The sequence below is a fragment of the Pristiophorus japonicus genome, chromosome 10 (assembly GCF_044704955.1).
Source record: "Pristiophorus japonicus isolate sPriJap1 chromosome 10, sPriJap1.hap1, whole genome shotgun sequence".
Lineage (NCBI taxonomy): Eukaryota > Metazoa > Chordata > Chondrichthyes > Pristiophoridae > Pristiophorus > Pristiophorus japonicus.
Window position 1 is genome coordinate 22,774,580 of NC_091986.1, and position 23,055 is coordinate 22,797,634.

Below are 23,055 nucleotides of genomic sequence, written 5' to 3' on the forward strand. Positions count from 1 at the left end.
TATAGCGTATTTCCAACCGGCAGTACACCTTCATGTGGGTAAATGCTCTTTTTCTTATGCCGTAATGTAAGGAATTCGACAATGCCAGCACTCTAACTCTGAAAGACAAACCTTTGGATGGCTTCTCGGACATACCGGGGGTGAAATTTGATAATGCTGGAAAATGGGTGCGGGCACCGAGATGTGAGATATGTTATCGCCCATCCAAAAAGTGCAAACAACCGTCAATTTGGTGCTGTCTGCTAATTACCATGATTGTAGTGCACAGCCTAGAGTGGAATGCACTGCTGACAGGCTACATGCTTAGCATGGGGGCAAAGGTCGCATCGCTGGAGCGAGGCTAGTTTTACTTAAAGCTAGCCTGCTCCTCTTCAAGGCAGTCTGCGGCTCTGAAAGCTGAGCTACCTTCTGCTGATCAAAAATGTTAAAATTCCTTCAGCATCAGGCAGTCTGCACCTCTTAAAGGTGAACTGCCTCCTGCTGATCAAAAATGCTAAAAATGTTTCAGCACTAACACAAATGGCTCAACAGGCCAGGGAAAGGGCCCAGGGTCTGGGACGCAGCACTCCAGCTTTGTACAGGGGGTCAACATTGAAAGAAAGGTCCTCTTCCCACAGGGGGCAAGGATGCGTTCCAGAAAGAAGAATGTGGGCAGTCACCAAGGCAGTCACTGCCGGCAGTGTCAAACCCAGGAATTGGCTCCAGTGTCCAAAGACATTTCATGACTTAAACGAGTGATCAAGGTCAATGGATGCATCTTCAATAGCCGTCTCTTAACAATTGCACCATTAGCCTCGCACACTGTTCAATGCATGACTTCCCCCACCCCTATCACCCACCTACCAACGATCTTTACTAAACACGAGGCACACCTCACATTCCTAGCTTCACCTCACCCCCTTGTGGGAGACAGGGCTAGCCGTTCCTGGCAGAGGCATGGCTGAGCCCTTGGACAGCAGCGGGGCTGGAAGAATACAAGATGCCAATATCCTCATACGTTATTTTCCTTCTCACATCCCACTTCCCCCTCATACCACAATCTCTTCTGATTTACAAGCTGCACATGCTGTAAACATGCATCTCTTGCTTTCTCCCCTCCCCTTCCATCACCGCAACCTTACCCTTGCCTTCCTCATTTTAGACACCCAAAAATTCCAGCCTAAAAAGGAGAAGAGAGGGATGAAGAAACACCGTCACTCGATTTCACACCCCCAGCCACCAGCTCCTTGAGGTCGACGTGCAAGGGGATCTGCAGTGTCCCCCACTGAAAGTCAGCAGCTTTCCACCAGCCAAGCTGGAGTCCATTATTAAAGAAGCAGTAGCAGGACATTTGGAAAAGCAAAATTCGGTCAGGCAGAGTCAGCATGGATTTATGAAGGGGAAGTCATGTTTGACAAATTTGTTAGAATTCTTTGAAGATGTAACAAACAGGGTGGATAAAGGGGCACCAGTGGATGTGATGTATTTAGAACTCCAGAAGGCATTTGACAAGGTGCCACATAAAAGGTTACTGCACAACGTAAAAGTTCACGGGGTTGGGGGTAATATATTAGCATGGATAGAGGATTGGCTAACGAACAGAAAACAGAGAGTAGGGATAAATGGTTATTTCTCGGGTTGGCAATCAGTAACCAGTGGGGTGCCACAGGGATCAGGGCTGGGACCCCAACTATTTACAATCTATATTAACAACTTGGAGGAAGAGACTGAGTATAACATAGCCAAGTTTGCCAATGATACAAAGATGGGAGGAAAAGCAATGTGTGAAGAGGACTCACAAAATCTGCAAAAGGACATAGACAGGCTAAGTGAGTGGGCAAAAATTTGGCAGATGGAGTATAATGTTGGAAAGTGTGAGAAAAAATCAAAGTGCAAGTTATTATTTAAATGGAGAAAGATTGCAAAGTGCTGCAGTACAGCGGGTCCTGGGAGTATTTGTGCATGAAACACAAAAGGTTAGTATGCAGGTACAGCAATGGAATCTTGGCCTTTATTGCAAAGGGGATGGTGTATAAAAGCAGGGAAGTCTTGCTACAGTTGTACAGTGTATTGGTGAGGTCATACCTGGAATACTGTGCAGTTTTGATTTCCATACTTACAAAAGGATATACTTGCTTTGGAGGCAGTTCAGAGAAGGTTCACAAGGTTGATTCCAGAGATGAGGGGGTTGACTTATGAGGAAAGGTTAAGTAGGTTGGGTCTTTATTCATTGGAATTCAGAAGAATGAGAGGTGATCTTATCGAAACGTATAAGATTATGAGGGGGCTTGACAAGGTGGATGCAGAGAGGATGTTTCTGCTGATAGGGGAGACTAGAACTAGAGGGCATAATCTTAGAATAAGGGGCCGCCCATTTAAAACTGAGATGAGGAGAAATTTCTTCGAACAGAGGGTTGTGGATCTGTGGAATTCGCTGCCTCAGAGAGCTGTGGAGGCCGAGACATCGATTTAATTTAAGACAGAAATAGACAGTTTCTTAAACGTTAAGGAAATAAGGGGTTATGGGGAGCGGGAAGGGAAGTGAACCTGAGTCCATGATCGGATCAGCCATGATCTTATTAAATGGTGGAGCAGGCTCGAGGGTCTGTTTGGCCTTCTCCTGCTCTTATTTCTTATGTTCTTATGTATGCTGCAGCCACTGGGGTAGCACTGTGTAATTTTACTAGGCTAGACAAAGGAATAAGCAAGTCACTAAGGGAATGCACAAGGCTGATTCGTTGATTTTTTAATGTAATATTAGATGGATAGATGTATAAAGTTGGATTGGAAAGTTTGCTTTGTGGTGGCTTTGATTTCAGCATTGTGACCAAGAGGACTCTGTGATGGTCAGTAACAGAGGGAAGGTAAGGTGTGGGACAAATGTTGAAAGGGCAATTGGGGTCGTGTTCACTGGTAATGCAGGTGGAAGATTCGATCCCGGATATCCCGGCCAGAAAGGGGCTGTCTGGGTTGCCTCCTTCCTTCCACTTTCTTCTCTTTTGCCTCCTCCACTTCCTCCTTCCTCTGTGAGCAGCTTGTCCTCTTTGCTGCCACTGCTCCATCTCCATGTGATGCTGTAGCCCAAGGGGGACTGCAACTAGAGCCCCCAGGACTGGGAGCAAGTGGTGTTCCCAGAGGCCTTCCTTTATGAGCCAAAGCCTTGCAAATGTGTAGCAGAACTCTCTGCACACTTTTTAACTATATTGCAGCAAGCCATATTCCAATAAAATGTAAAGAAACTAATCCAAATGCAAACATCTAAACTTACCTGAAAGTTATGTGTGTCCCTTTAAGAAGCGCTGGCAGTGTCCCTGTTACACTGCTGCACGCACGTTCTTCCATGTGTGGTTTGGAGAGAGTGGGATTAAGAGAGACGACGTCCAAAATCACAGAAAATTTGTTAATTCAGCCATTGCACGGCAATTGACGACACGATCTGGATCATTTAAATAGGCGCAGAGAGCGCAGGCAACGGCAGTGCTGCCGACGTTCCCAAAATGGCGGCCACTGCATTCCATGCCGGAAGCATGGCGGCCGCCATTTTTTTGTTCCGATGAAGCCTTAACGGCTGATGGTAAAGGCTACAATTTGACGGCCAGAGGCGAATCTCTACAGCGTCGGCTGGTGATGTGCAATTCCAGGACCCCAGCTGAACACCAATACGCAAAGTCGATTCATTCATCAGAATCATCAATGAGCACACTGTAGACATGTTGAAGGTGGGTCTATCCTGCAGCATAGTGTGGCGATGGTTTCAAGGATCGTTTTGGTGTGCTGCTTTCTGCATAAACTTGCCGTACAAAGGGAGCAATTACATAGAAATGAAGCGTGCAAACATATAGTTCAGCCCAACCAGTCCCTATTACTCTCTATCCTTCACACGTACAGTAATCTTAATCCCCTGTTCTATTCCCATATCCTTTTATTCCCCTTGGGGCCGAAATTCACCCTGCTGGAAATGTGTCGCACCTACTGTTATTCCTGTGTTTTCACGCTGCAATGGATGTCTTGTGTGAAATTCAGTTCTTTGTCTTTTTTTTCCAAGCGGAGTTGAAGTTGGTCAAAATGGGAGCCGGTGTGGGGGGCCGGGAGCAGAGTGTCCGTCATAACGGGAAGGAAGTGGGCGCGGGCGAAGTGTCCGGAGCTGTCAGTCATCAAGGTAGCGCTGATGACGTCATCAAAATAGCGCTGATGACGTCATCAATGTAGCGCTGATGATGTCATCATGCTGGCACGTTACTACATCTGTCCCCTTCACTTAAAAGGGAGGGACGCAGTGAGCTCTGCGATTATTTAATTAGGTTCACTGGGCCACCAGGGAGGGTTTTGGCCAGGCCAGTGACCCAGCCCAGCTGAACCCGGGGGGGCTTAATTGTTGGGCCGACCTGTTAGTCGGCCGACAAAAAAAAATAGGATGTCGGCCGCGGCAATGTTCCCTCCCCTTGAATGGCGGCCGCACTGCCATTTTACATACACTGCAAGCATAGTGCACCCACAGAAAAACCTGCCGGGGGCACCGCACGGCGGCCGCGAGGTTTTTTTAGGCAAATTTTGCTTGCGGGGCGGGAGATCGGCGTTGTGCTCTTTAATGATGCACTGAGGAGGGTTCAGCAGAGCAGTGGGGCGGAAGTGGGGACCGCTGGAAAGTTCACCGAGGAGAATTTCACGTGCGGTGGCCATTCCACAAAAAATCAGTGGCTATTCAACACCATGGCCGGCGTTTTCCGGCAGTAACAGGCCTTATCGGGTGGCTGAATTTCGGACCCCTTGTCTTCAACCACCTATCTAATCTAGTTTTTCCTCTGACCTGGCCAATATGTATTCCTCAACCAGCATCACTATTAAACAATGATCTTATTGTTGTTTGTGGGAACTTGCTGTGCGCAAGTTGACTGCAGACAACAACTGCCACCACACTTCAAAAGCACTTCTTTGGCTGTAAAGCGCTTTGGAATGTCCTGAGATTGTGAAAGGTGCTACAGAAATGCAATTTCTTTCTCTTTAAAAAAAAAATCACTGGTGTGATAAAGTCATGCACGGCTTCAGGTTTATTACCACCGTATTCCAATACTTGCCAACTTCAAAGTGATCCTGAAAGTAGATTTACACGTCCTTTGGCAGTGATAACAATACTCATGTAATCGGCAATTGTGATAGTGAATGAAAAACTCTTTCGTAATCATCTCAATTGCAATATGTAAATTAAACCCAATTAGCATAATTAATTCATTATTTTCCCCCGATAGCAAAACAATTATACTTTTCAAGTTTTATAAAGAGATAATTTACAATTTTGAATTATAGTGAATGAAATGAAATGAAATTAATTTGCACAAATTACAAATTAAATTTACAAATTATTCCTTATTTTTACATTTCATGTATATTAAGTGGCATGGTAATAAACTGCTGTCACAGGCAATTGTAATGAAGGCAGAGACAGAATTGCAGTGTTATTGCTATTAATATAACAAATATACCCTTCAAATTTCAGATAGACTGAAGTTACAGATTCAATGGCCACTGTCGGTTCATTAAAGTTCGCGAGCTGTGATCAGAAACAAAGCTAATGGTGTCCTAAAGAAGTGGTTTGAAGAATTATTTTTGAATTGATTTATAATTGTAAAATTTACTAATGACCGGAAGCAATTATTGTAAACTTAAGACATTGACTAACTTGTTAACAGTGAGAGGAAGATGTGCCTCCGTTTATGTGACTAATGTTCACTGAACCATAGGTCAATCGTGATGTTGCACCCACTTACTGAGCAATGTCCAACACTGAGATTTTCTGCATGCCATTGGGTGAAACCTAGTCACTTTCAACCAGTGCGTCTTTTAAGGCCAGTCATCATTTCTGTGGTGTTCTTGTTAGTGGGTTGTATGAGCATCTTTTGCACCGCTTCCTTTATGTAGAATAACATGCCAGTATTAAGGGAAATTGTGACTTTCTTGATGGATCAGTCAATTTATCCAATATGTCGCTGAGTTTTACAGACTAAGATGGTCCAATCTAAATGAGCTAATCTGAGCCAGAGTGACATATATAAGTGTGATATATTTGGCCTCAGTGTCTCTGAGTTAGAAAGGGGAAACTGGGCAAGGTTCATAGGAACATAGGAAAAGGAATAGGTTACTCAGACCCTTGAGCCTGTTCTACCATTCTATTAGCTCATGACTGATCTGTATCTCAATTCCATTTACTCACCTTTTCTTCATATCCCTTGATACTCTTACCTAACAAAAATCTATTGATCTCAGTCTTAAAAATTTCAATTGACTCAGCATCCACAACCTTTTGGGGGAAAGTTTTAGATTTCCGCTACCCTTGGTCTGAAAAAAAGCTTCCCAATTTCACTCCTAACTGGTACCTATAATTTTAAGATTCTGCCCCCTTGTTCTGGCTACCCCCACAGAGGAAATAGTTTCTCTGTATCACCCCTATTGAATCTCCTTATCATTTTAAACATCTCAATTACATCACCATGCATCCTTTTAAACTTGCAAGAACACAGACCAAGTTTATGCAATTTGTTCTCTTAATTTAAAGCTGTAAGCCCCAGTACCGTTGTGGTGAATCTGCACTTTGCCCCCTCCAAGGCTATTATGGCCCTGAAATTTCAGCCTCCCGGGTCCGTACGGAGTGTGTACGGATCCAGGAAGGCATCGCAAAAGCCGGTCTTCAGCGCACAATGCTCATGCGCTGAAAAGCAGCTTTTCCGATCTGTCAAGCTGGAGCTTGACAGGTCTTCCATATCTCCACATCTACGACATCTGCATGGGCAGGATTGCGGTATTTACCCATATCTTGCCCAGCGGATGTCCTGAAAACTCTTGGGCCTGATAAAAGCAGGCGCATAGCCTACTTTTACAGGCGTAAGAGTTTTAAAACACACTTAAAACATAAAAAATAAAATTAAAAAAACACAGTTTACTTTTAAAAACCCTGCCCACTACGTTAAATTTATTTTAAAGCATAATTAAAAAAACGTTTTAAAAAATCGGAAAAATACATATTTTTAATCATGCATAAATAACTTTAATTTAAATGACTGTTAAATATGTTGTGTATTTTTTCTATTTTTATTAATATTTTGGGGGGTTTCTCATTCATAATAATGGGAACTCCAACTTACAGAGTTCTCACTATTATGAATGAGAACATACTTTACCTTGATTGGCTGCCCAGAGCCATGTGATTGCAACTCCAGCCCTGCGCACGTCCGACATGCACGCAGTGCGATGCGCAGTCAGGGGAGGCCTCAGGACCGGGAACTTGTATGAGCGCAGCAGCTTCAGGTAGGTGCGCTTCTTTTTTCTAGCATCCAGTCGAACGCCCGTGGGAAGGAGAAACTGGGATTTCTGGGCCAATATCTTTCCTGAGGTGCAGTGCCCAAAACTGAATGTGGTACTCTATATGGAGACTGACCAAGGCTCTGGACAACTGAAGCAACACTTCCTTATTTTAGTATTCGAACCACCTTCAGCTGAAGGCCAACATTCCATTCGCCTTTTCCTGTTTATAGAAATGTGCATGTGTGAATGTTGTGTGAGGACAGGGTCAGGCTTCACTGATCCTACCCTTCTCATGGTCAAACACCATGCTAATACTCACATGAGAATAAGGTCCACTTAAGCAAGGTGGCAGAGAGAAAATGGGGCTCATGGAACCATAACCCAGCTAGGAATCAACATCTTCAAACGAGGAGCAGAATGGTGAAAATTGATGAGAAAAAGAGTAAAAATGGTCATTGCACAAACATGTGCATCATGGATAGCCATTGTATGCAAAATGAATAGAAAATTGATTCGTTGACTAGGCTCTGTGAAGTTGGCTTAATATCTTTATTCTAGCTAAAAGAGTAGATCCCATCGCCATGATATACCCACGACATACCTATTGCCAGCATGGATCAAGAAATCATAGGCATATTGTTTGTGATTTTCTAATATGCACTGGTGAGAATTTGGAAAAATCTATCTTATAAAAGAAAAGAAAGACTTGCATTTATATAGCGCCTTTCACAGCTTCAGGACGTCTAAAAGCACTTTACAGCCAATGAAGTATTTTTGAAGTGTAGTCACTGCTGTAATGTAGGAAATGCAGCAGCCAATTTTGCACAGCAAGCTTGCACAAGCAGTAATGTGATAATGAGCAGATAATCTATTTTTAGTGATGTTAGCTGAGGGATAAATATTGGCCAGGACACCTGGGATAACTCCCTGCTCTTCTTCAAGACAGTGCCATGAAATCTTTTACGTCCACCTGAGAGAGTAGACGGGGCCTCGGTTTTATTTATTCATACCTGGGACTTGGGTATCACTGGCAAGGCCAGCATTTATTGCCCATTCCTAATTGCCCTTCAGATGACGGTGCTGAGCCGCCTTCTTGAACCGCTGCACCTTGTGGTGAAGGTACTCCCACAGTGCTGACCCTTTCATAACAGTTTGGCATAACTGTGTCAGAACATCTAATCCAAAAGACAGCACCTCTGACAGTGCAGCACTCCCGCAGCACTGCATTGGAGTGCTAGCCTAGATTTTGTGCTCAAGTCTCTGGAGTAGGACTTGAACCCACAATTTTCTGCCTCAGAAGTGAGTGTGCTCCCAACTGAGCCTCAGCTGACACTGGTCATAGAAACTATTTTGTGTTGTAATACAGGAGGAGCGATATCCAATCTTACTGGGAACATATAAAGGGTTTCACAACATGTTCGTACATATGTAGTTGTTCCAGGGATAATTTTCATTGCTTTTCAAATTCTATATCTGTTCTTACCAGGTCACAAAATTGCGTGTTCAGTTTTATTGGTCGGCATATGCAACATATTGGCATCAGAAAACTATATTTAAGCCATCTCAAATGATTCCCACTAACATCAAAACCAATGGCAGACCTATAACCACTATTACTTCATCCTAGTTTTATAAATATGAAAATACTGTCTCTCACCATAACACAAGTTCGAAAGGACATAAACTTATAATAATTTTGGCATTTTTAATAGTTCAAGTGGATATTGTACAAAAACTTCAAAGAACCGCAAATACATTTTGCTGAAAAACGAATTACAAACTCGTTTTGGTGTAAGCATAAGTGAACGAGTTACAGATTAATCTCTCCATCAGAACAATAAAAGTGCAACTAGAAAAGTAAAACCAGTTACTGGCCCACCAATGTTGGGACTCATCCAAATCTATTCACTTGTGAAAGAGGGGCTGAGTGTCAGCTGTACCCTCGGTATCGTTGGTGCGGAATCTTTTCGGCAGTCTTCCTTGTAACCTTGGCCAAATAAGTGACCTCCCCTTTGATGAGCTGTGTGCTGCTTTTTACGGCTTTGATAGACCTTTTGGACTACATTAACCTTAGCAGTAATTCTCTACTGGATAAAAATTATATCATAAAAGACCTCCGAAAGCACATTAAAGGAGAGAATTCTGGCTGCCTTTAGATTGTGTCTCTTCCTCCAGTTTGCTTCAATCTCTGCAAGGCATGCAGCACATCCCTGCAAACTGACACAACATGATTCTTTGTATGCGATTTAAATGACCAATATTGAAACATTTCTACTTGTTTCCAAATCAATGCACTTTCCTGAAAACATCAGTGAGAAGTGATTTCGTAGCATTCAAAGATGCATGTATGCGTATGCCTCAGAATTTAATTGACCCTTTGCACTAGCACAATAAGTCGCTTTCATTATTTTTCATTACCAGTGGTCCTATTATTTGCACACTGCCTTTACAAATGACATAAGGTGAAGGGCTAAGTTCCATTGTGCAGGACACCACTAAGACGAAAGCAAATAGGATCGACGGCATGACAAATCAGAAAGTAGTGGTTAGGTGATACCAAGTTTGGGTTTTACAAACCTTTAGATTGTAGGAGGAATGCAGAATGAAGGAAGGTAAGTGGGTTCCCTAATTTTCAGGTCATGAGCCTGGAAAAGAATGAATTTGTGCCGGAGATACATGTTAACTGATATTGTTAACGGTTCTCTCTCCGGAGGTACTGTTCCCCTCTCCCTCAAATATGCTGTCATCACCCCTCTCCTCAAAAACCAATCCTCGATCCCTCCATCCTTGCAAACTACCGCCCCATCTCTAACCTCCCTTTTCTCTCCAAGGTCCTTGAATGTGCTGTCGCCTCCCAAATATGTGCCCATCTTTCCCGCAATTCTATGTTTGAATCCTTCCAACCCGGATTCTGTCCCTGCCACAGTATCAAAACGGCTCTTATCAAAGTCACAAATGACACCCTTTGTGACTGTGACAAGGGCAAACTATCCCTCCTCTCCTTCTTGACGCCTGCAGCTTTTGACACGGTTGATCACTTTATCCTTTTCCAATGCCTCTCCACTGTCATCCAGCTGGGTGGGACTGCACTCGACTGGTTCCATTCTTATCTATCTAATCGTAGCCAGAGAATCACCTGCAACGGCTTCTCTTCCTGCCCCTGCATCGTTACTTCTGGTGTTCCCCCCCCTATTGCCCCCTCCTATTTCTCATCTACATGTTGCCTCTTGGCGACATCATTCGAAAACACAGTGTCATTTTCAACATGTACGCTGATGACACCCAGCTCTAACTCACTACAACTTCTCCCTAAATTGTCAGAGTGCTTGGCCGACATCCGGTTCTGGATGAGCAGAAAATGTCTCCAATTGAATATTGGGAAGAACGAAGCCATTATTTTCGGTCCCAGCCACAAACACCGTTCCCTAACCACTGACACCATCTCTCTCCCCAACTTCTGTCTGAGGCTGAACCAAACTGTTTGCTACCTTGGTGTCATATTTGACCCTGAAATGAGCTTTCGCCAACATATCCGCAGCATAACTATTTGAATCTCCGTAACATTGCCCATCTCCGCCCTTGCCTCAGCTCATCTGTTGCTGAAGCCCTCATCCATGCCTTTGTTACCTCTAGACTTGACTATTCCAATGCATTCCTGGCTGGCCTTCCACATTCTACCCTACATAAACTAGAGGTGATCCAAAACTCAGCTGCCCGTGCCCTAACTCGCACAAAGTCCCGTTCACCCATCACCCCTGTGCTCACTGACCTACATTGGCTTCTAGTTAAGCAACGCCTCAATTTCAAAATTCTCATCCTTATTTTCAAATCCCTCTATGGCATCCCCCCTCCCTATCGCTATTATCTCCTCCAGCCCCACAACCCCCGAGATGTCTGTGCTCCTCTAATTCTGTCCTCTTGAACATTCTTGGTGAGGCGCGAGTCCGGGGTCGGAGGCCTATAAAAGGCCCAGCGGCAGCGAGAGGTGGCGGCAGTTGGTGAGGCGCGAGTCCGGGGTCGGAGGCCTATAAAAGGCACAGCAGCAGCGAGAGGCGAGCTTGTGCAGCTACAGGGAGAAGGCAAAAAAGAAGTAGAAAGAAACAGAAAGGTGACGTCACAGCCAAAGGGGTAAGTGATTGGCTGGTGATTGGTGAGAAGTTTTTCTTTCTTCGCTTCTATAACAGTGAGTAAACTTTAGCATTGTTGTTGCCTATCTAAGGGTTAAGTCATGACAGGACAGCTCGGTCGCGTGTTATGCTCCTTTTGTACCATGTGGGAACTCAGGGACGAATCCAGTGTTCCTGACGACTACGTGTGTGGGAAGTGTATCTGCCTCCAGCTCCTGACGGACCGTGTTGCGGAGTTGGAGCTGAGAGTGGATTCACTCTGGAGCATCCACGATGCTGAGAATGACGTGAGTAGCAAGTGTAGCGAGTTGGTCTTACCGCAGGTGAAGGGTCCACAGCCAGATAGGGAATGGAAGACCAGCAGGAAGAGCAGTGCAAGGAAGGTAGTGCAGGGGTCCCCTGTGGTCATCCCCCTGTAAAACAGATACACTGCTTTGAGTACCGTTGGGGAGGATGACTCATCAGGGGAGGGCAGCAGCAGCCAAGTTCATGGCACCATGGCTGGCTCTGTTGAACAGGAGGGGAGAAAAAGAGTGGGAGAGCGATAGTGATAGGGGATTCAATTGTAAGGGGAATAGATAGGCGTTTCTGCGGCTGCAACCGAGACTCCAGGAAGATATGTTGCCTCCCTGGTACAAGGGTCAAGGATGTCTCGGAGCGGGTGCAGGACATTCTAAAAAAGGAGGGAGAACAGCCAGTTGTCGTGGTGCACATTGGTACCAACGACATAGGTTAAAAAAAGGGATGAGGTCCTACGAAACGAATTTAAGGAGCTAGGAGCTAAATTAAAAAGTAGGACCTCAAAAGTAGTAATCTCGGGATTGCTACCAGTGCCACATGCTAGTCAGAGTAGGAATCGCAGGATAGCACAGATGAATACATGGCTTGAGCAGTGGTGCAGCAGGGAGGGATTCAAATTCCTGGGGCATTGGAACCAGTTTTGGGGGAGGTGGGACCAGTACAAACCGGACGGTCTGCACCTGGGCAGGACCGGAACCAATGTCCAAGGGGGAGTGTTTGCTAGTGCTGTTGGGGAGGAGTTAAACTAATATGGCAGGGGGATGGGAATCAATGCAGGGAGACAGAGGGAAACAAAAAGGAGACAAAAACAAAAGACAGAAAGGAGATGAGGAAAAGTGGAGGGCAGAGAAACCCAAGACAAAAAACAAAAAGGGCCACTGTACAGCAAAATTCTAAAAGGAAAAAGGGTGTTAAAAAAAACAAGCCTGAAGGCTTTGTGTCTTAATGCAAGAAGTATCCATAATAAGGTGGATGAATTAACTGTGCAAATAGATGTGAACAAATATGATGTGATTGGGATTACGGAGACGTGGCTCCAGGATGATCAGGGCTGGGAAGTCAACATCCATGGGTATTCAAGATTCAGGAAGGATAGAATAAAAGGAAAAGGAGGTGGGGTAGCATTGCTGGTTAAAGAAAAGATTAATGCAATAGTTATAATGGACATTAGCTTGGATGATGTGGAATCTATATGGGTAGAACTGCAGAACACCAAAAGGCAAAAAACGTTAGTGGGAGTTGTGTACAGACCTCCAAACAGTAGTAGTAATGTTGGGGAGGGCATCAAACAGGAAATTAGGGGTGCATGCAATAAGGGTGCAGCAGTTATAATGGATGACTTTAATATGCACATAGATTGGGCTAACCAAACTGGAAGCAATACGGTGGAGGAGGATTTCCTGGAGTGCATAAGGGATGGTTTTCTAGACCAATATGTCGAGGAACCAACTCGGGGGGAGGCCATCTTAGACTGGGTGTTGTGTAATGAGAGAGGATTAATTAGCAATCTCATTGTGCGAGGCCCCTTGGGGAAGAGTGATCATAATATGGTGGAATTCTGCATTAGGATGGAGAATGAAACAGTTAATTCAGAGACCATAGTCCAGAACTTAAAGAAGGGTAACTTTGAAGGTATGAGGCATGAATTAGCTAGGATTGATTGGTGAATGATACTTAAGGGGTTGACTGTGGATGGGCAATGGCAGACATTTAGAGACCGCATGGATGAACTACAACAATTGTACATTCCTGTCTGTCGTAAAAATAAAAAAGGGAAGGTGGATCAACCGTGGCTATCAAGGGAAATCAGGGGTAGAATTAAAGCCAAGGAAGTGGCAGACAAATTGGCCAGAAATAGCAGTAAACCTGGAGACTGGGAGAAATTTAGAACTCAGCAGAGGAGGATAAAGGGTTTGATTAGGGCAGGGAAAATGGAGTACGAGAAGAAGCTTTCAGGGAACATTAAGACGGATTGCAAAAGTTTCTATAGATATGTAAAGAGAAAAAGGTTAGTAAAGACAAACATAGGTCCCCTGCAGTCAGAATCAGGGGAAGTCATAACGGGGAACAAAGAAATGGCGGACCAATTGAACAAGTACTTTGGATCGGTATTCACTAAGGAGGACACTAATAACCTTCCGGATATAAGAGAGGTCAGAGGGTCTAGTAAGGAGGAGGAACTGAGGGAAATCCTTATTAGTCGGGAAATTGTGTTGGGGAAATTAATGGGATTGAAGGCCGATAAATCCCCAGGGCCTGATGGACTACATCCCAGAGTACTTAAGGAGGTGGCATTGGAAATAGCAGATGCATTGACAGTCATTTTCCAACATTCTATTGACTCTGGATCAGTTCCCATCGAGTAGAGGGTAGCCAATGTAACCCCACTTTTTAAAAAAGGAGGGAGAGAGAAAACAGGGAATTACAGACCGGTAAGCCTGACATCGGTAGTGGGTAAGATGATGGAATCAATTATTAAGGATATCATAGCAGTGCATTTGGAAAGAGGTGACATGATAGGTCCAAGTCAGCATGGATTTATGAAAGGGAAATCATGCTTGACAAATCTTCTAGAATTTTTTGAGGATGTTTCCAGTAGAGTGGACAAGAGAGAACCAGTTGATGTGGTATATTTGGACTTTCAGAAGGCTTTCGACAAGGTCCCACACAAAAGATTAATGTGCAAAGTTAAAGCACATGGGATTGGGGGTAGTGTGCTGACATGGATTGAGAACTGGTTGTCAGACAGGAAGCAAAGAGTAGGAGTAAATGGGTACTTTTCAGAATGGCAGGCGGTGACTAGTGGGGTACCACAGGGTTCTGTGCTGGGGCCCCAGCTATTTACATGTACATTAATGATTTAGACGAGGGGATTAAATGTAGTATCTCCAAATTTGCGGATGACACTAAGTTAGGTGGCAGTGTGAGCTGCGAGGAGGATGCTATGAGGCTGCAGAGCGACTTGGATAGGTTAGGTGAGTGGGCAAATGCATGGCAGATGAAGTATAATGTGGATAAATGTGAGGTTATCCACTTTGGTGGTAAAAAAAGAGAGACAGACTATTATCTGAATGGTGACAGATTAGGAAAAGGGGAGGTGCAACGAGACCTGGGTGTCATGGTACATCAGTCATTGAAGGTTGGCATGCAGGTACAGCAGGCGGTTAAGAAAGCAAATGGCATGTTGGCCTTCATAGCGAGGGGATTTGAGTACAGGGGCAGGGAGGTGTTGCTACAGTTGTACAGGGCATTGGTGAGGCCACACCTGGAGTATTGTGTACAGTTTTGGTCTCCTAACCTGAGGAAGGACATTCTTGCTATTGAGGGAGTGCAGCGAAGGTTCACCAGACTGATTCCCGGGATGGCGGGACTGACCTATCAAGAAAGACTGGATCAACTGGGCTTGTATTCACTGGAGTTCAGAAGAATGAGAGGGGACCTCATAGAAACGTTTAAAATTCTGATGGGTTTAGACAGGTTAGATGCAGGAAGAATGTTCCCAATGTTGGGGAAGTCCAGAACCAGGGGTCACAGTCTAAGGATAAGGGGTAAGCCATTTAGGACCGAGATGAGGAGGAACTTCTTCACCCAGAGAGTGGTGAACCTGTGGAATTCTCTACCACAGAAAGTTGTTAAGGCCAATTCACTAAATATATTCAAAAAAGAGTTAGATGTAGTCCTTACTACTAAGGGGATCAAGGGGTATGGTGAGAAAGCAGGAATGGGGTACTGAAGTTGCATGTTCAGCCATGAACTCATTGAATGGCGGTGCAGGCTAGAAGGGTCAAATGGTCTACTCCTGCACCTATTTTCTATATTTCTATGTTTCTATGTTTCTTGATTATAATCGCTCAACCATTGGTGGCTGTGCATTCTGTTGCCAAGGCCCCAAGTTCTGGAACTCCCTGCCTAAACCTCTCCGCCTCTCTACCTCTCTTTCCCCCTTCAAGGCGCTCCTTAAAACCTACCTCTTTGACCAAGCCTGCGCTAATTTCTACTCATGTGGCTCGGTGTCAATTTTTTAACCTCATAATACTCCTGTGAAGCGTCTTGAAACGTTTCACTATGTTAAATGCGCTATATAAATGCAAGGTGTTGTTGTTGTTTGTAGTAGTTGTGATTATCACAATGTAGTCTGAAAGGGAAGCATCGACAAATTTGGACAGGGCTTTTATCTAGTGCCAAAAATGGTCAAAGCTGGGCTTGTGTTATAGGCCCCAAGTTTCCACATGATTTGCTCCTGATTTTTAGGAGCAACTGTTGTAGAACGGAGTATCTTAGAAATCGGAATTCTCGTCATTTAGTTTGCTCCAGTTCTAGTCAGTTAGAACAGTTTCACTTTAGAACAGAATTTTTTTTTCAAAAAGGGGCATGTCCAGCCACTTATGCCTGATTTCAAAGTTTCGTGAGTGAAAACTTACTCCAAACTAACTTAGAATGGAGTAAATGAAGACTTTTGTACGTTCGAATAAACCTTGTCTACACTTTAGAAAATCAGGCGTAGGTTACAAATCAGGCGTAGGGAATGGGGGGGGGGCGGTGTTTAAAGGGAAGTTTACAAACATTAAACACTTCAGTTTTACAAATAAAGAGCCATCATCAATAATAAATGATAAATACATCAATAAATCAACCAATAAATCAATCAAAAAAAATTAATAAGAAATAATTTTTTTAAAAAAAATCAATAAATAAAAAATTATCTACTTACCGACTGCAGCACCGGGAGCCCTCCAACAGCGTGCTGGGATGCCCCCCTCAGTGTGTCTCTGTCAATGTCTCTATCTCTCTGTCTGTCTGTGTATCTCTCATTCTCTGTCTGTCAGTGTCTGTGTTTCTGACAGCGAGGGGAGGGGGAGGAGGGGGGTAGAGGGAGAGAGGGGGGGAGCAGAGGGAGGGAAGGGGGAGGGATGGGGGAGAAGGGGGAGGGATGGGGGAGAAGGGGGAGGGAGAAGGGGGAGGGGGGAGAAGGCGATAAAGGGGAGAAGGGGGGAAAGGAGATGGGGGGGAAAGGAGATGGGGGGAGAAGGAGATTGGGTGGGGGGGAAGGAGATTGGGGAGGTGGGAGGAGATTGGGGGGGAAAGGAGATTGGGGGGGGAAGGAGATTGGGGGGGAAGGAGATTGGGGGGGTGGGGAAGCAGATTGGGGAGGGGGGGTGTAAGGAAAAGGGGGAGGGAAGCTGAACGGGCCGGGCCCGAGACTTCGGGCAGGGCCCGTCCCCAGCACCAGATTTACAGGTAGGTGGCGTTGGGTTGGGTTGGGGGGGATGGTGGGAGGGGTGTCGGTTCGGTTCGGGTCGGGGGGAGGGAGAGGGAGGTCAGGTCGGATCCAGTCCGGAGGCGGGGGGGGGGGGGCGGGCACGGGTGTCGGGTCCGGTCCGGGGGCGGGAGCGGGGGGTGGGAAGCGGGAGTCGAGTCGGGTCGGGAGGAAGCAGGAGCTGGCCGTGGGAGGAGCCTTATTCACGCAGCCCCAGTGAGGCCATTCGGCCAGGGCTAGGGGCTGCGTGCTTCGGGCCCCTCCTACACAGTTTCGGGTGCCTTGAGCTACTGCACTTGCGTGCCCACTGTAGCGCGCATGTGCAGAGGTCCCGGCACTGTTTTCGGCGCACGGACCTGGCTCCGCCCCCTACAGCTCCTGCTGCGCTGCGCCGAGGGCCAGAGGACCTGCAGGGAGGTGGAGAATACGGAGTTTTTTTTAGGCGCACTTTGTGGCGCGAAAAATGGGCATCCAGGTCGGGACTGCGCCGTTCTAGGCGCGGCTCGAAACTTGGGCCCTTAGTGTGTAGAAATCAGTTCAGTTCATGGAGGAATTTTTGGAGAATTGGTAAAAATTTGCTAATGTCCCATTAATGCTAATATATCAAATCATTATACATTAATGCACACTTAATGCCTGCCTTAGCTGTAATGTGCCAATGTGGAAAATTGTTCCATTCTCCAGCACTGGCATCTCTGGTAAAAGAAATGCAATGGAAGATGGTTATATATGAGCCTAAGAAAAATGTTTTATAGTTTAACTGAACTTTTACATAAAGTGCACTCTGGACAATTTAAGTTACAGTACCAACATTTTAATTTTGACAGTTTTGAACTACAGCACAGATCAAGTAAAAAAACTTATCCTGCTTTGTTTCCTTATAAAATGTTATTGTGACGACCTAAACCACATTAATTATGGAACAGTTCTTTCACAAAACTACCTGAGCTATTTTAAGTATTCCATGGTAGTTGGAGAGGTAATGTTAATGGGATTAAAGTCACTAAATGCATTCTGTTTTTCACCATTTAATTTACAATTTTCCAGATTCACCCTTTGTGAATGGGACTTATTAATGTTAAATATATATTCTGCTTTAATGAGCACGAATCTTTGAAAGCACATTCTGCGCCATATATTACAACAGGACTAGAACCTTAGTCACACTTGTGTTTGTGGAATCTCACTCATGATCATGCTCTAAAACTGGAATTTGAACAAGAAAGAAATGTTCTTCAATTATGACATCATTTAAAAGAATCTATCATTTTCTAACCTGAGCAATCATATTTTAATCTAGAATTTTGCTTTGTGCAAATGTATTTCTGGTTTGATTACATCAGACATTCATTGTTTGAAGATCAATACCATTATTATATAAAAATGTTACCCACATATTTAAATCTTCCATTAGTTTTATACTCTTATTGAGTAAAAATGATTTTAATTTGACATTAACCACAATCGAAAACCCTGGAGTCATCATCTACTTCGGTAGCTCTCATTGATTGCTTTGAAGAATATGTTCTTTGACCAATTTTTAGAACAAAAGATCAAAGCAATTGATCGAAAAGGCATTCTGCATCAATAATTGTAGATTAAACCCAGGAAGGAGAAAGAGAGAATATAAAGATCCTCATAAATACCACTGCTACCTGTTATGAGCTACACCTTTGTTATGCCACATTAATTTAAGAATAAGCTCCTTTCAATGAAGAATGATCTGTTGATATTTGTCTTATTTTCTCAACTCTTTATATGGCTTAATATTTAAAGTGATTTAGATGCATATTTTTGCAAAAACTTATATTGAATTTATATGTTACTTGTTTTTTTTTGCCAGTTTGGCTCAGTGTTCGCACTCTTGCCTCTGAGTCAGAAGGTTATGGGTTGATAAAGTGCAACATCCCCACCGACACCTGGGAGTCCCTGGCCAAAGACCGCCCTAAGTGGAGGAAGAGCATCCGGGAGGGCGCTGCGCACCTTGAGTCTTGTCGCCGAGAGCATGCAGAAAGCAAGCACAGGCAGTGGAAGGAGTGTGCGGCAAACCAGACTCCCCACCCACCCTTTCCTCCAATGACTGTCTGTCTGTTACAGAGACTGTAATTCCCATATTGGTCTGAGAACTCACTTTTGGAGTGGAAGCAAGTCTTCCTCGATTTCGAGGCACTGCCTATGATGATGATGTATGGGTTCAAGCCCTACTCCAGAGACTTGAGCACATAATCTCGGCTGACACTGCAGTGCAGTAACGAGGGAGTGTTGCTTTGTCAGAAGAGCCGCCTTTCGGTTGAGACGTTAAACCGAGGCCCTGTCTCCCTGTTCAGGTGGATATAAAAGATCCCATGACAACATTCAAAGAAACGCAGTGGAATTCACTTGGCATCCTGGCCAATATATATACTCAACCAACACCACAAAATGAAATTAACTCGTCATTTATCTCATTGTCCTTTGTGGAATCCTGTTTGTGTTTAAATTGGCTGCCAAACATCAGCATTTTAAAAGTAATTCATTGGCTGTGAAGAACTCTGAAACATTTTAGGGATATATAAGGAGCTATACGAATACAAGTTCTTTCTCTTTTTCCTTTATCTACACAATTACAAATAAAAATGGGTGAAGCACTAGATGGGGTTAATTTAGTCAATGTCTGTGCACTGTACCCGTACCTGTAATTTAATACGCAGTGCCATTAAAAAAAAAGAGTTCATCTTTTTTTCTCACCCCTCTTAACAACCATAACAAATGGATATTGAAACTAGCTGAAAATATGTTAAGTGGAAACAAATAGGTTTCATTTATAACAAGTGCATTCAGGTTAATTAACAGACAGGAGCTTTTGTGTTTAAACAAGGCTCCCTGATGCTGTACATGCAGGTGCTGTTAAGGGCCAATTGAGCTCTATAGGATAATTATCAAACGCCTTTGCGCTCTTCAATTTGTTAACAAAGTGCAGCCTGTAATTTGCCTAAACCCATAAACCATCATATGTGATCCCATGCAGCAATTAAGTGAAAATATCTCCTCATCAGAGATTCCTGAGAACAAAGATGTACAATAATATTTAAGAAGCCAGATGGATGTTCCGAATGCTGTTATTTTGACAGCTGCGATCCTGCTTAATTGTGCACAAAACACGACAACAACATGTAAACACAGCGCCCCCCCTTCGCCCCCACCCCTTCCTGAAAAATGGCAAACCAGTACTTTATGTTCGTTTCTCTGTTTGCATTTGAATGCAGTCACTTTGAAAACTCAATGCAATTTAATTCAAACACAGCAGTTGGGGAAAACAATATAACTAATATGTAGCTGATGCATGGCTGCTTTTATATTAAGTAATAATTTCACTGCTGCTTTCTTTTGCTTGTTGTAAAAGAAATGCGGAAATCCTATACATTGTGTTGCATTCTGATCTTTAAGTTGTCATCCATTGAAAGAGGCAAGAGGCCTGAATAAAATGATAATTTTATCTCGCAATCTTTTTCATTTACTCTCTTTTTTTGATTGTCTCAACTTAAAAAAAACACATTCCAGATCCATGCAGAATTACATTCCAAAATAAGAATGTCAATGACCTGAGCTATTTCCTGTTCACATTCGTTGTATCGAATTATTGATTCAGGCCCAGCAGTTAAATATTAAATCCTGATCCAAATGGAAAATGCTCCCTCATTATCAGCTTTCTTTTCAATGCTCAGCATGGTAAATATATAAGGAAGTCTTTCTTTCAGTTAATAAATCAATCCACCACCTGCTCTTACCCTGAGATAGCGGCACATTTAAATAAATGTTGCATTTTCCAACATCGGGGATCAATGGCTTTGGCAGGCACCTCTCTTTAAAGCTCTGGGCACTCACTGAGGGTCCTGGGACAGCTTCTACAGTAGTTTTGGCCTATTTTAGTTAACGCAAAAAATCTTGCTTTGCAGAATTGTGCTAGCTCAGTGCCGGTTACAATTATTATTTTGGTGAATGAGCCATCAGGTTTTAGCGGGTTCTGTTTCCACCAACCCCTCTTCCCCAATAAAAAGTAGGGTGTCTCAGTTTTGGCTCCATATTTACGAAAGGATATACTTGCTTTGGAGGCTGTTCAGAGAAGGTTGTTTCCGGAGATGAGGGGGTTGATTTATGAGGAAAGGTTGAGTAGGTTGGGCCTCTACTCATTGGAATTCAGAAGAATGAGAGGTGATCTTATCGAAACGTATAAGATTATGAGGGGGCTTGACAAGGTGGATGCAGAGAGGATGTTTCCACTAATGGGGGAGACTAGAACTAGAGGGCGTAATCTTAGAATAAGGGGCCGCCCATTTAAAAATGAGATGAGGAACAATTTCTTCTCTCAGAGGGTTGTAAATCTGTGGAATTCGCTGCCTCAGAGAGCTGTGGAAGCTGGGTCATTGAATAAATTTAAGACAGAGATAGATAGTTTCTTAACCAATAAGGGAATAAGGGGTTATGGGGAGCGGGTGGGGAAGTGGACCTGAATCCATGATCGGATCAGCCATGTTAAATGGCGGAGCAGGCTCGAGAGGCTGTATGGCCTACTCCTGCTCCTATATTGTATGTTCTTATGTTCTTGTACACTAAATGAGTAGCTGGGCCATCCAGGGCAGGAAGGTCACAGGTTGACTCTCTGGTATGTGTTGGGTAGGACCACTGCAATTTGCCTCAGCACTGTTGGTTTGGGGTGGGAAAAATGCCTGTGACACCTCTATGGTTGGACAGCCTGATTATACTTGCTTTTGAGACATGAAGGATGACCACTTAGGCAAGATGTTGGAGGACGCCTGATGTGGTCCAATATCCCAACAGGGAATCAATGCCTACAAGGCCGGGGTTGGGGAGATGGAAAGAGGTGAGAAAATTGTCAATGAAAAGGCAAATAAGGCAGAGGGAGAAAAGGGTTAATATAGAAAAAACATAGAAAGTAGGTGCAGGAGTAGGCCATTCGGCCCTTTGAGCCTGCACCACCATTCAATATGATCATGGCTGATCATGCAACTTCAGTACCCCTTTCCTACTTTCTCTCCATACCCCTTGATCCCTTTAGCCGTAAGGGCCACATCTAACTCCCTTTTGAGTATATCTAATGAACTGGCCTCAACAACTTTCTGTGGTAGAGAATTCCACAGGTTCACAATTCTCTGAGCGAAGACGTTTCTCCTCATCTCGGTCCTAAATGGCTTACCCCTTAGCCTTAGACTGTGACCCCTGGTGTAGGACTTCCCCAACATCGGGAACATTCTTCTTGCATCTAACCTGTCCAATCCCGTCAGAACTTTATATGTTTCTATGAGATCCCCTCTCATTCTTCTAAATTTCAGTGAATATAAGGCTAGTCGGTCCTTTCATATGTCAGTCCTGCCATCCCGGGAATCAGACTGGTGAATCTTCGCTGCATTCCCTCAATAGCAAGAATGTTCTTCCTCAGGTTAGGAGACCAAAACTGTACACAATACTCAAGGCGTGGTCTCACCAAGGCCCTGTACAACTTCAATAAGACCTCCCTGCTCCTATACTCAAATCTCCTCGCAATGAAGGCTAGCATGCCATTTGCTTTCTTTACTGCCTGCTGTACCTGCATGCCTACCTTCAGTGACTGATGTACCATGACATCCAGGTCTCGTTGCACCTCCTCTTTTACCAATCTGTCGCCATTCAGATAATAATCTGCCGTCCTGTTTTTGCCCCCAAAGTGGATAACCTCACACTTATCCACATTATACTGCATCTGCCATGCATTTGCCCCCCAAAAAGGGGAAAGGATGAAGAAGGTAGAAAAAGGGGAAAGGAAAAAAGAAGAGAAAGAAACTCGAGGGAAGAAAGAAAACGAAGAAAGAGAAGAAGCAAAAAAGAAAAAGCGAAAGAAGAGGAAATATTGCCACTCATTCAGAAAAGAACCATGTGGAACTAAAGTAGCAGGACAAACAACTCCGACTGTGTTAATAACATAGATGGACCACACATTCTGCAGGAACTACAGGCCCATCTCACTGTTAAATGTAGACTGGACAGCACTGTGAAGGTAGAGTGCTTCCACATATTATGTCCAATGATTGGATGGGGTTTGTGAAAGGCGGGAAGGAAACT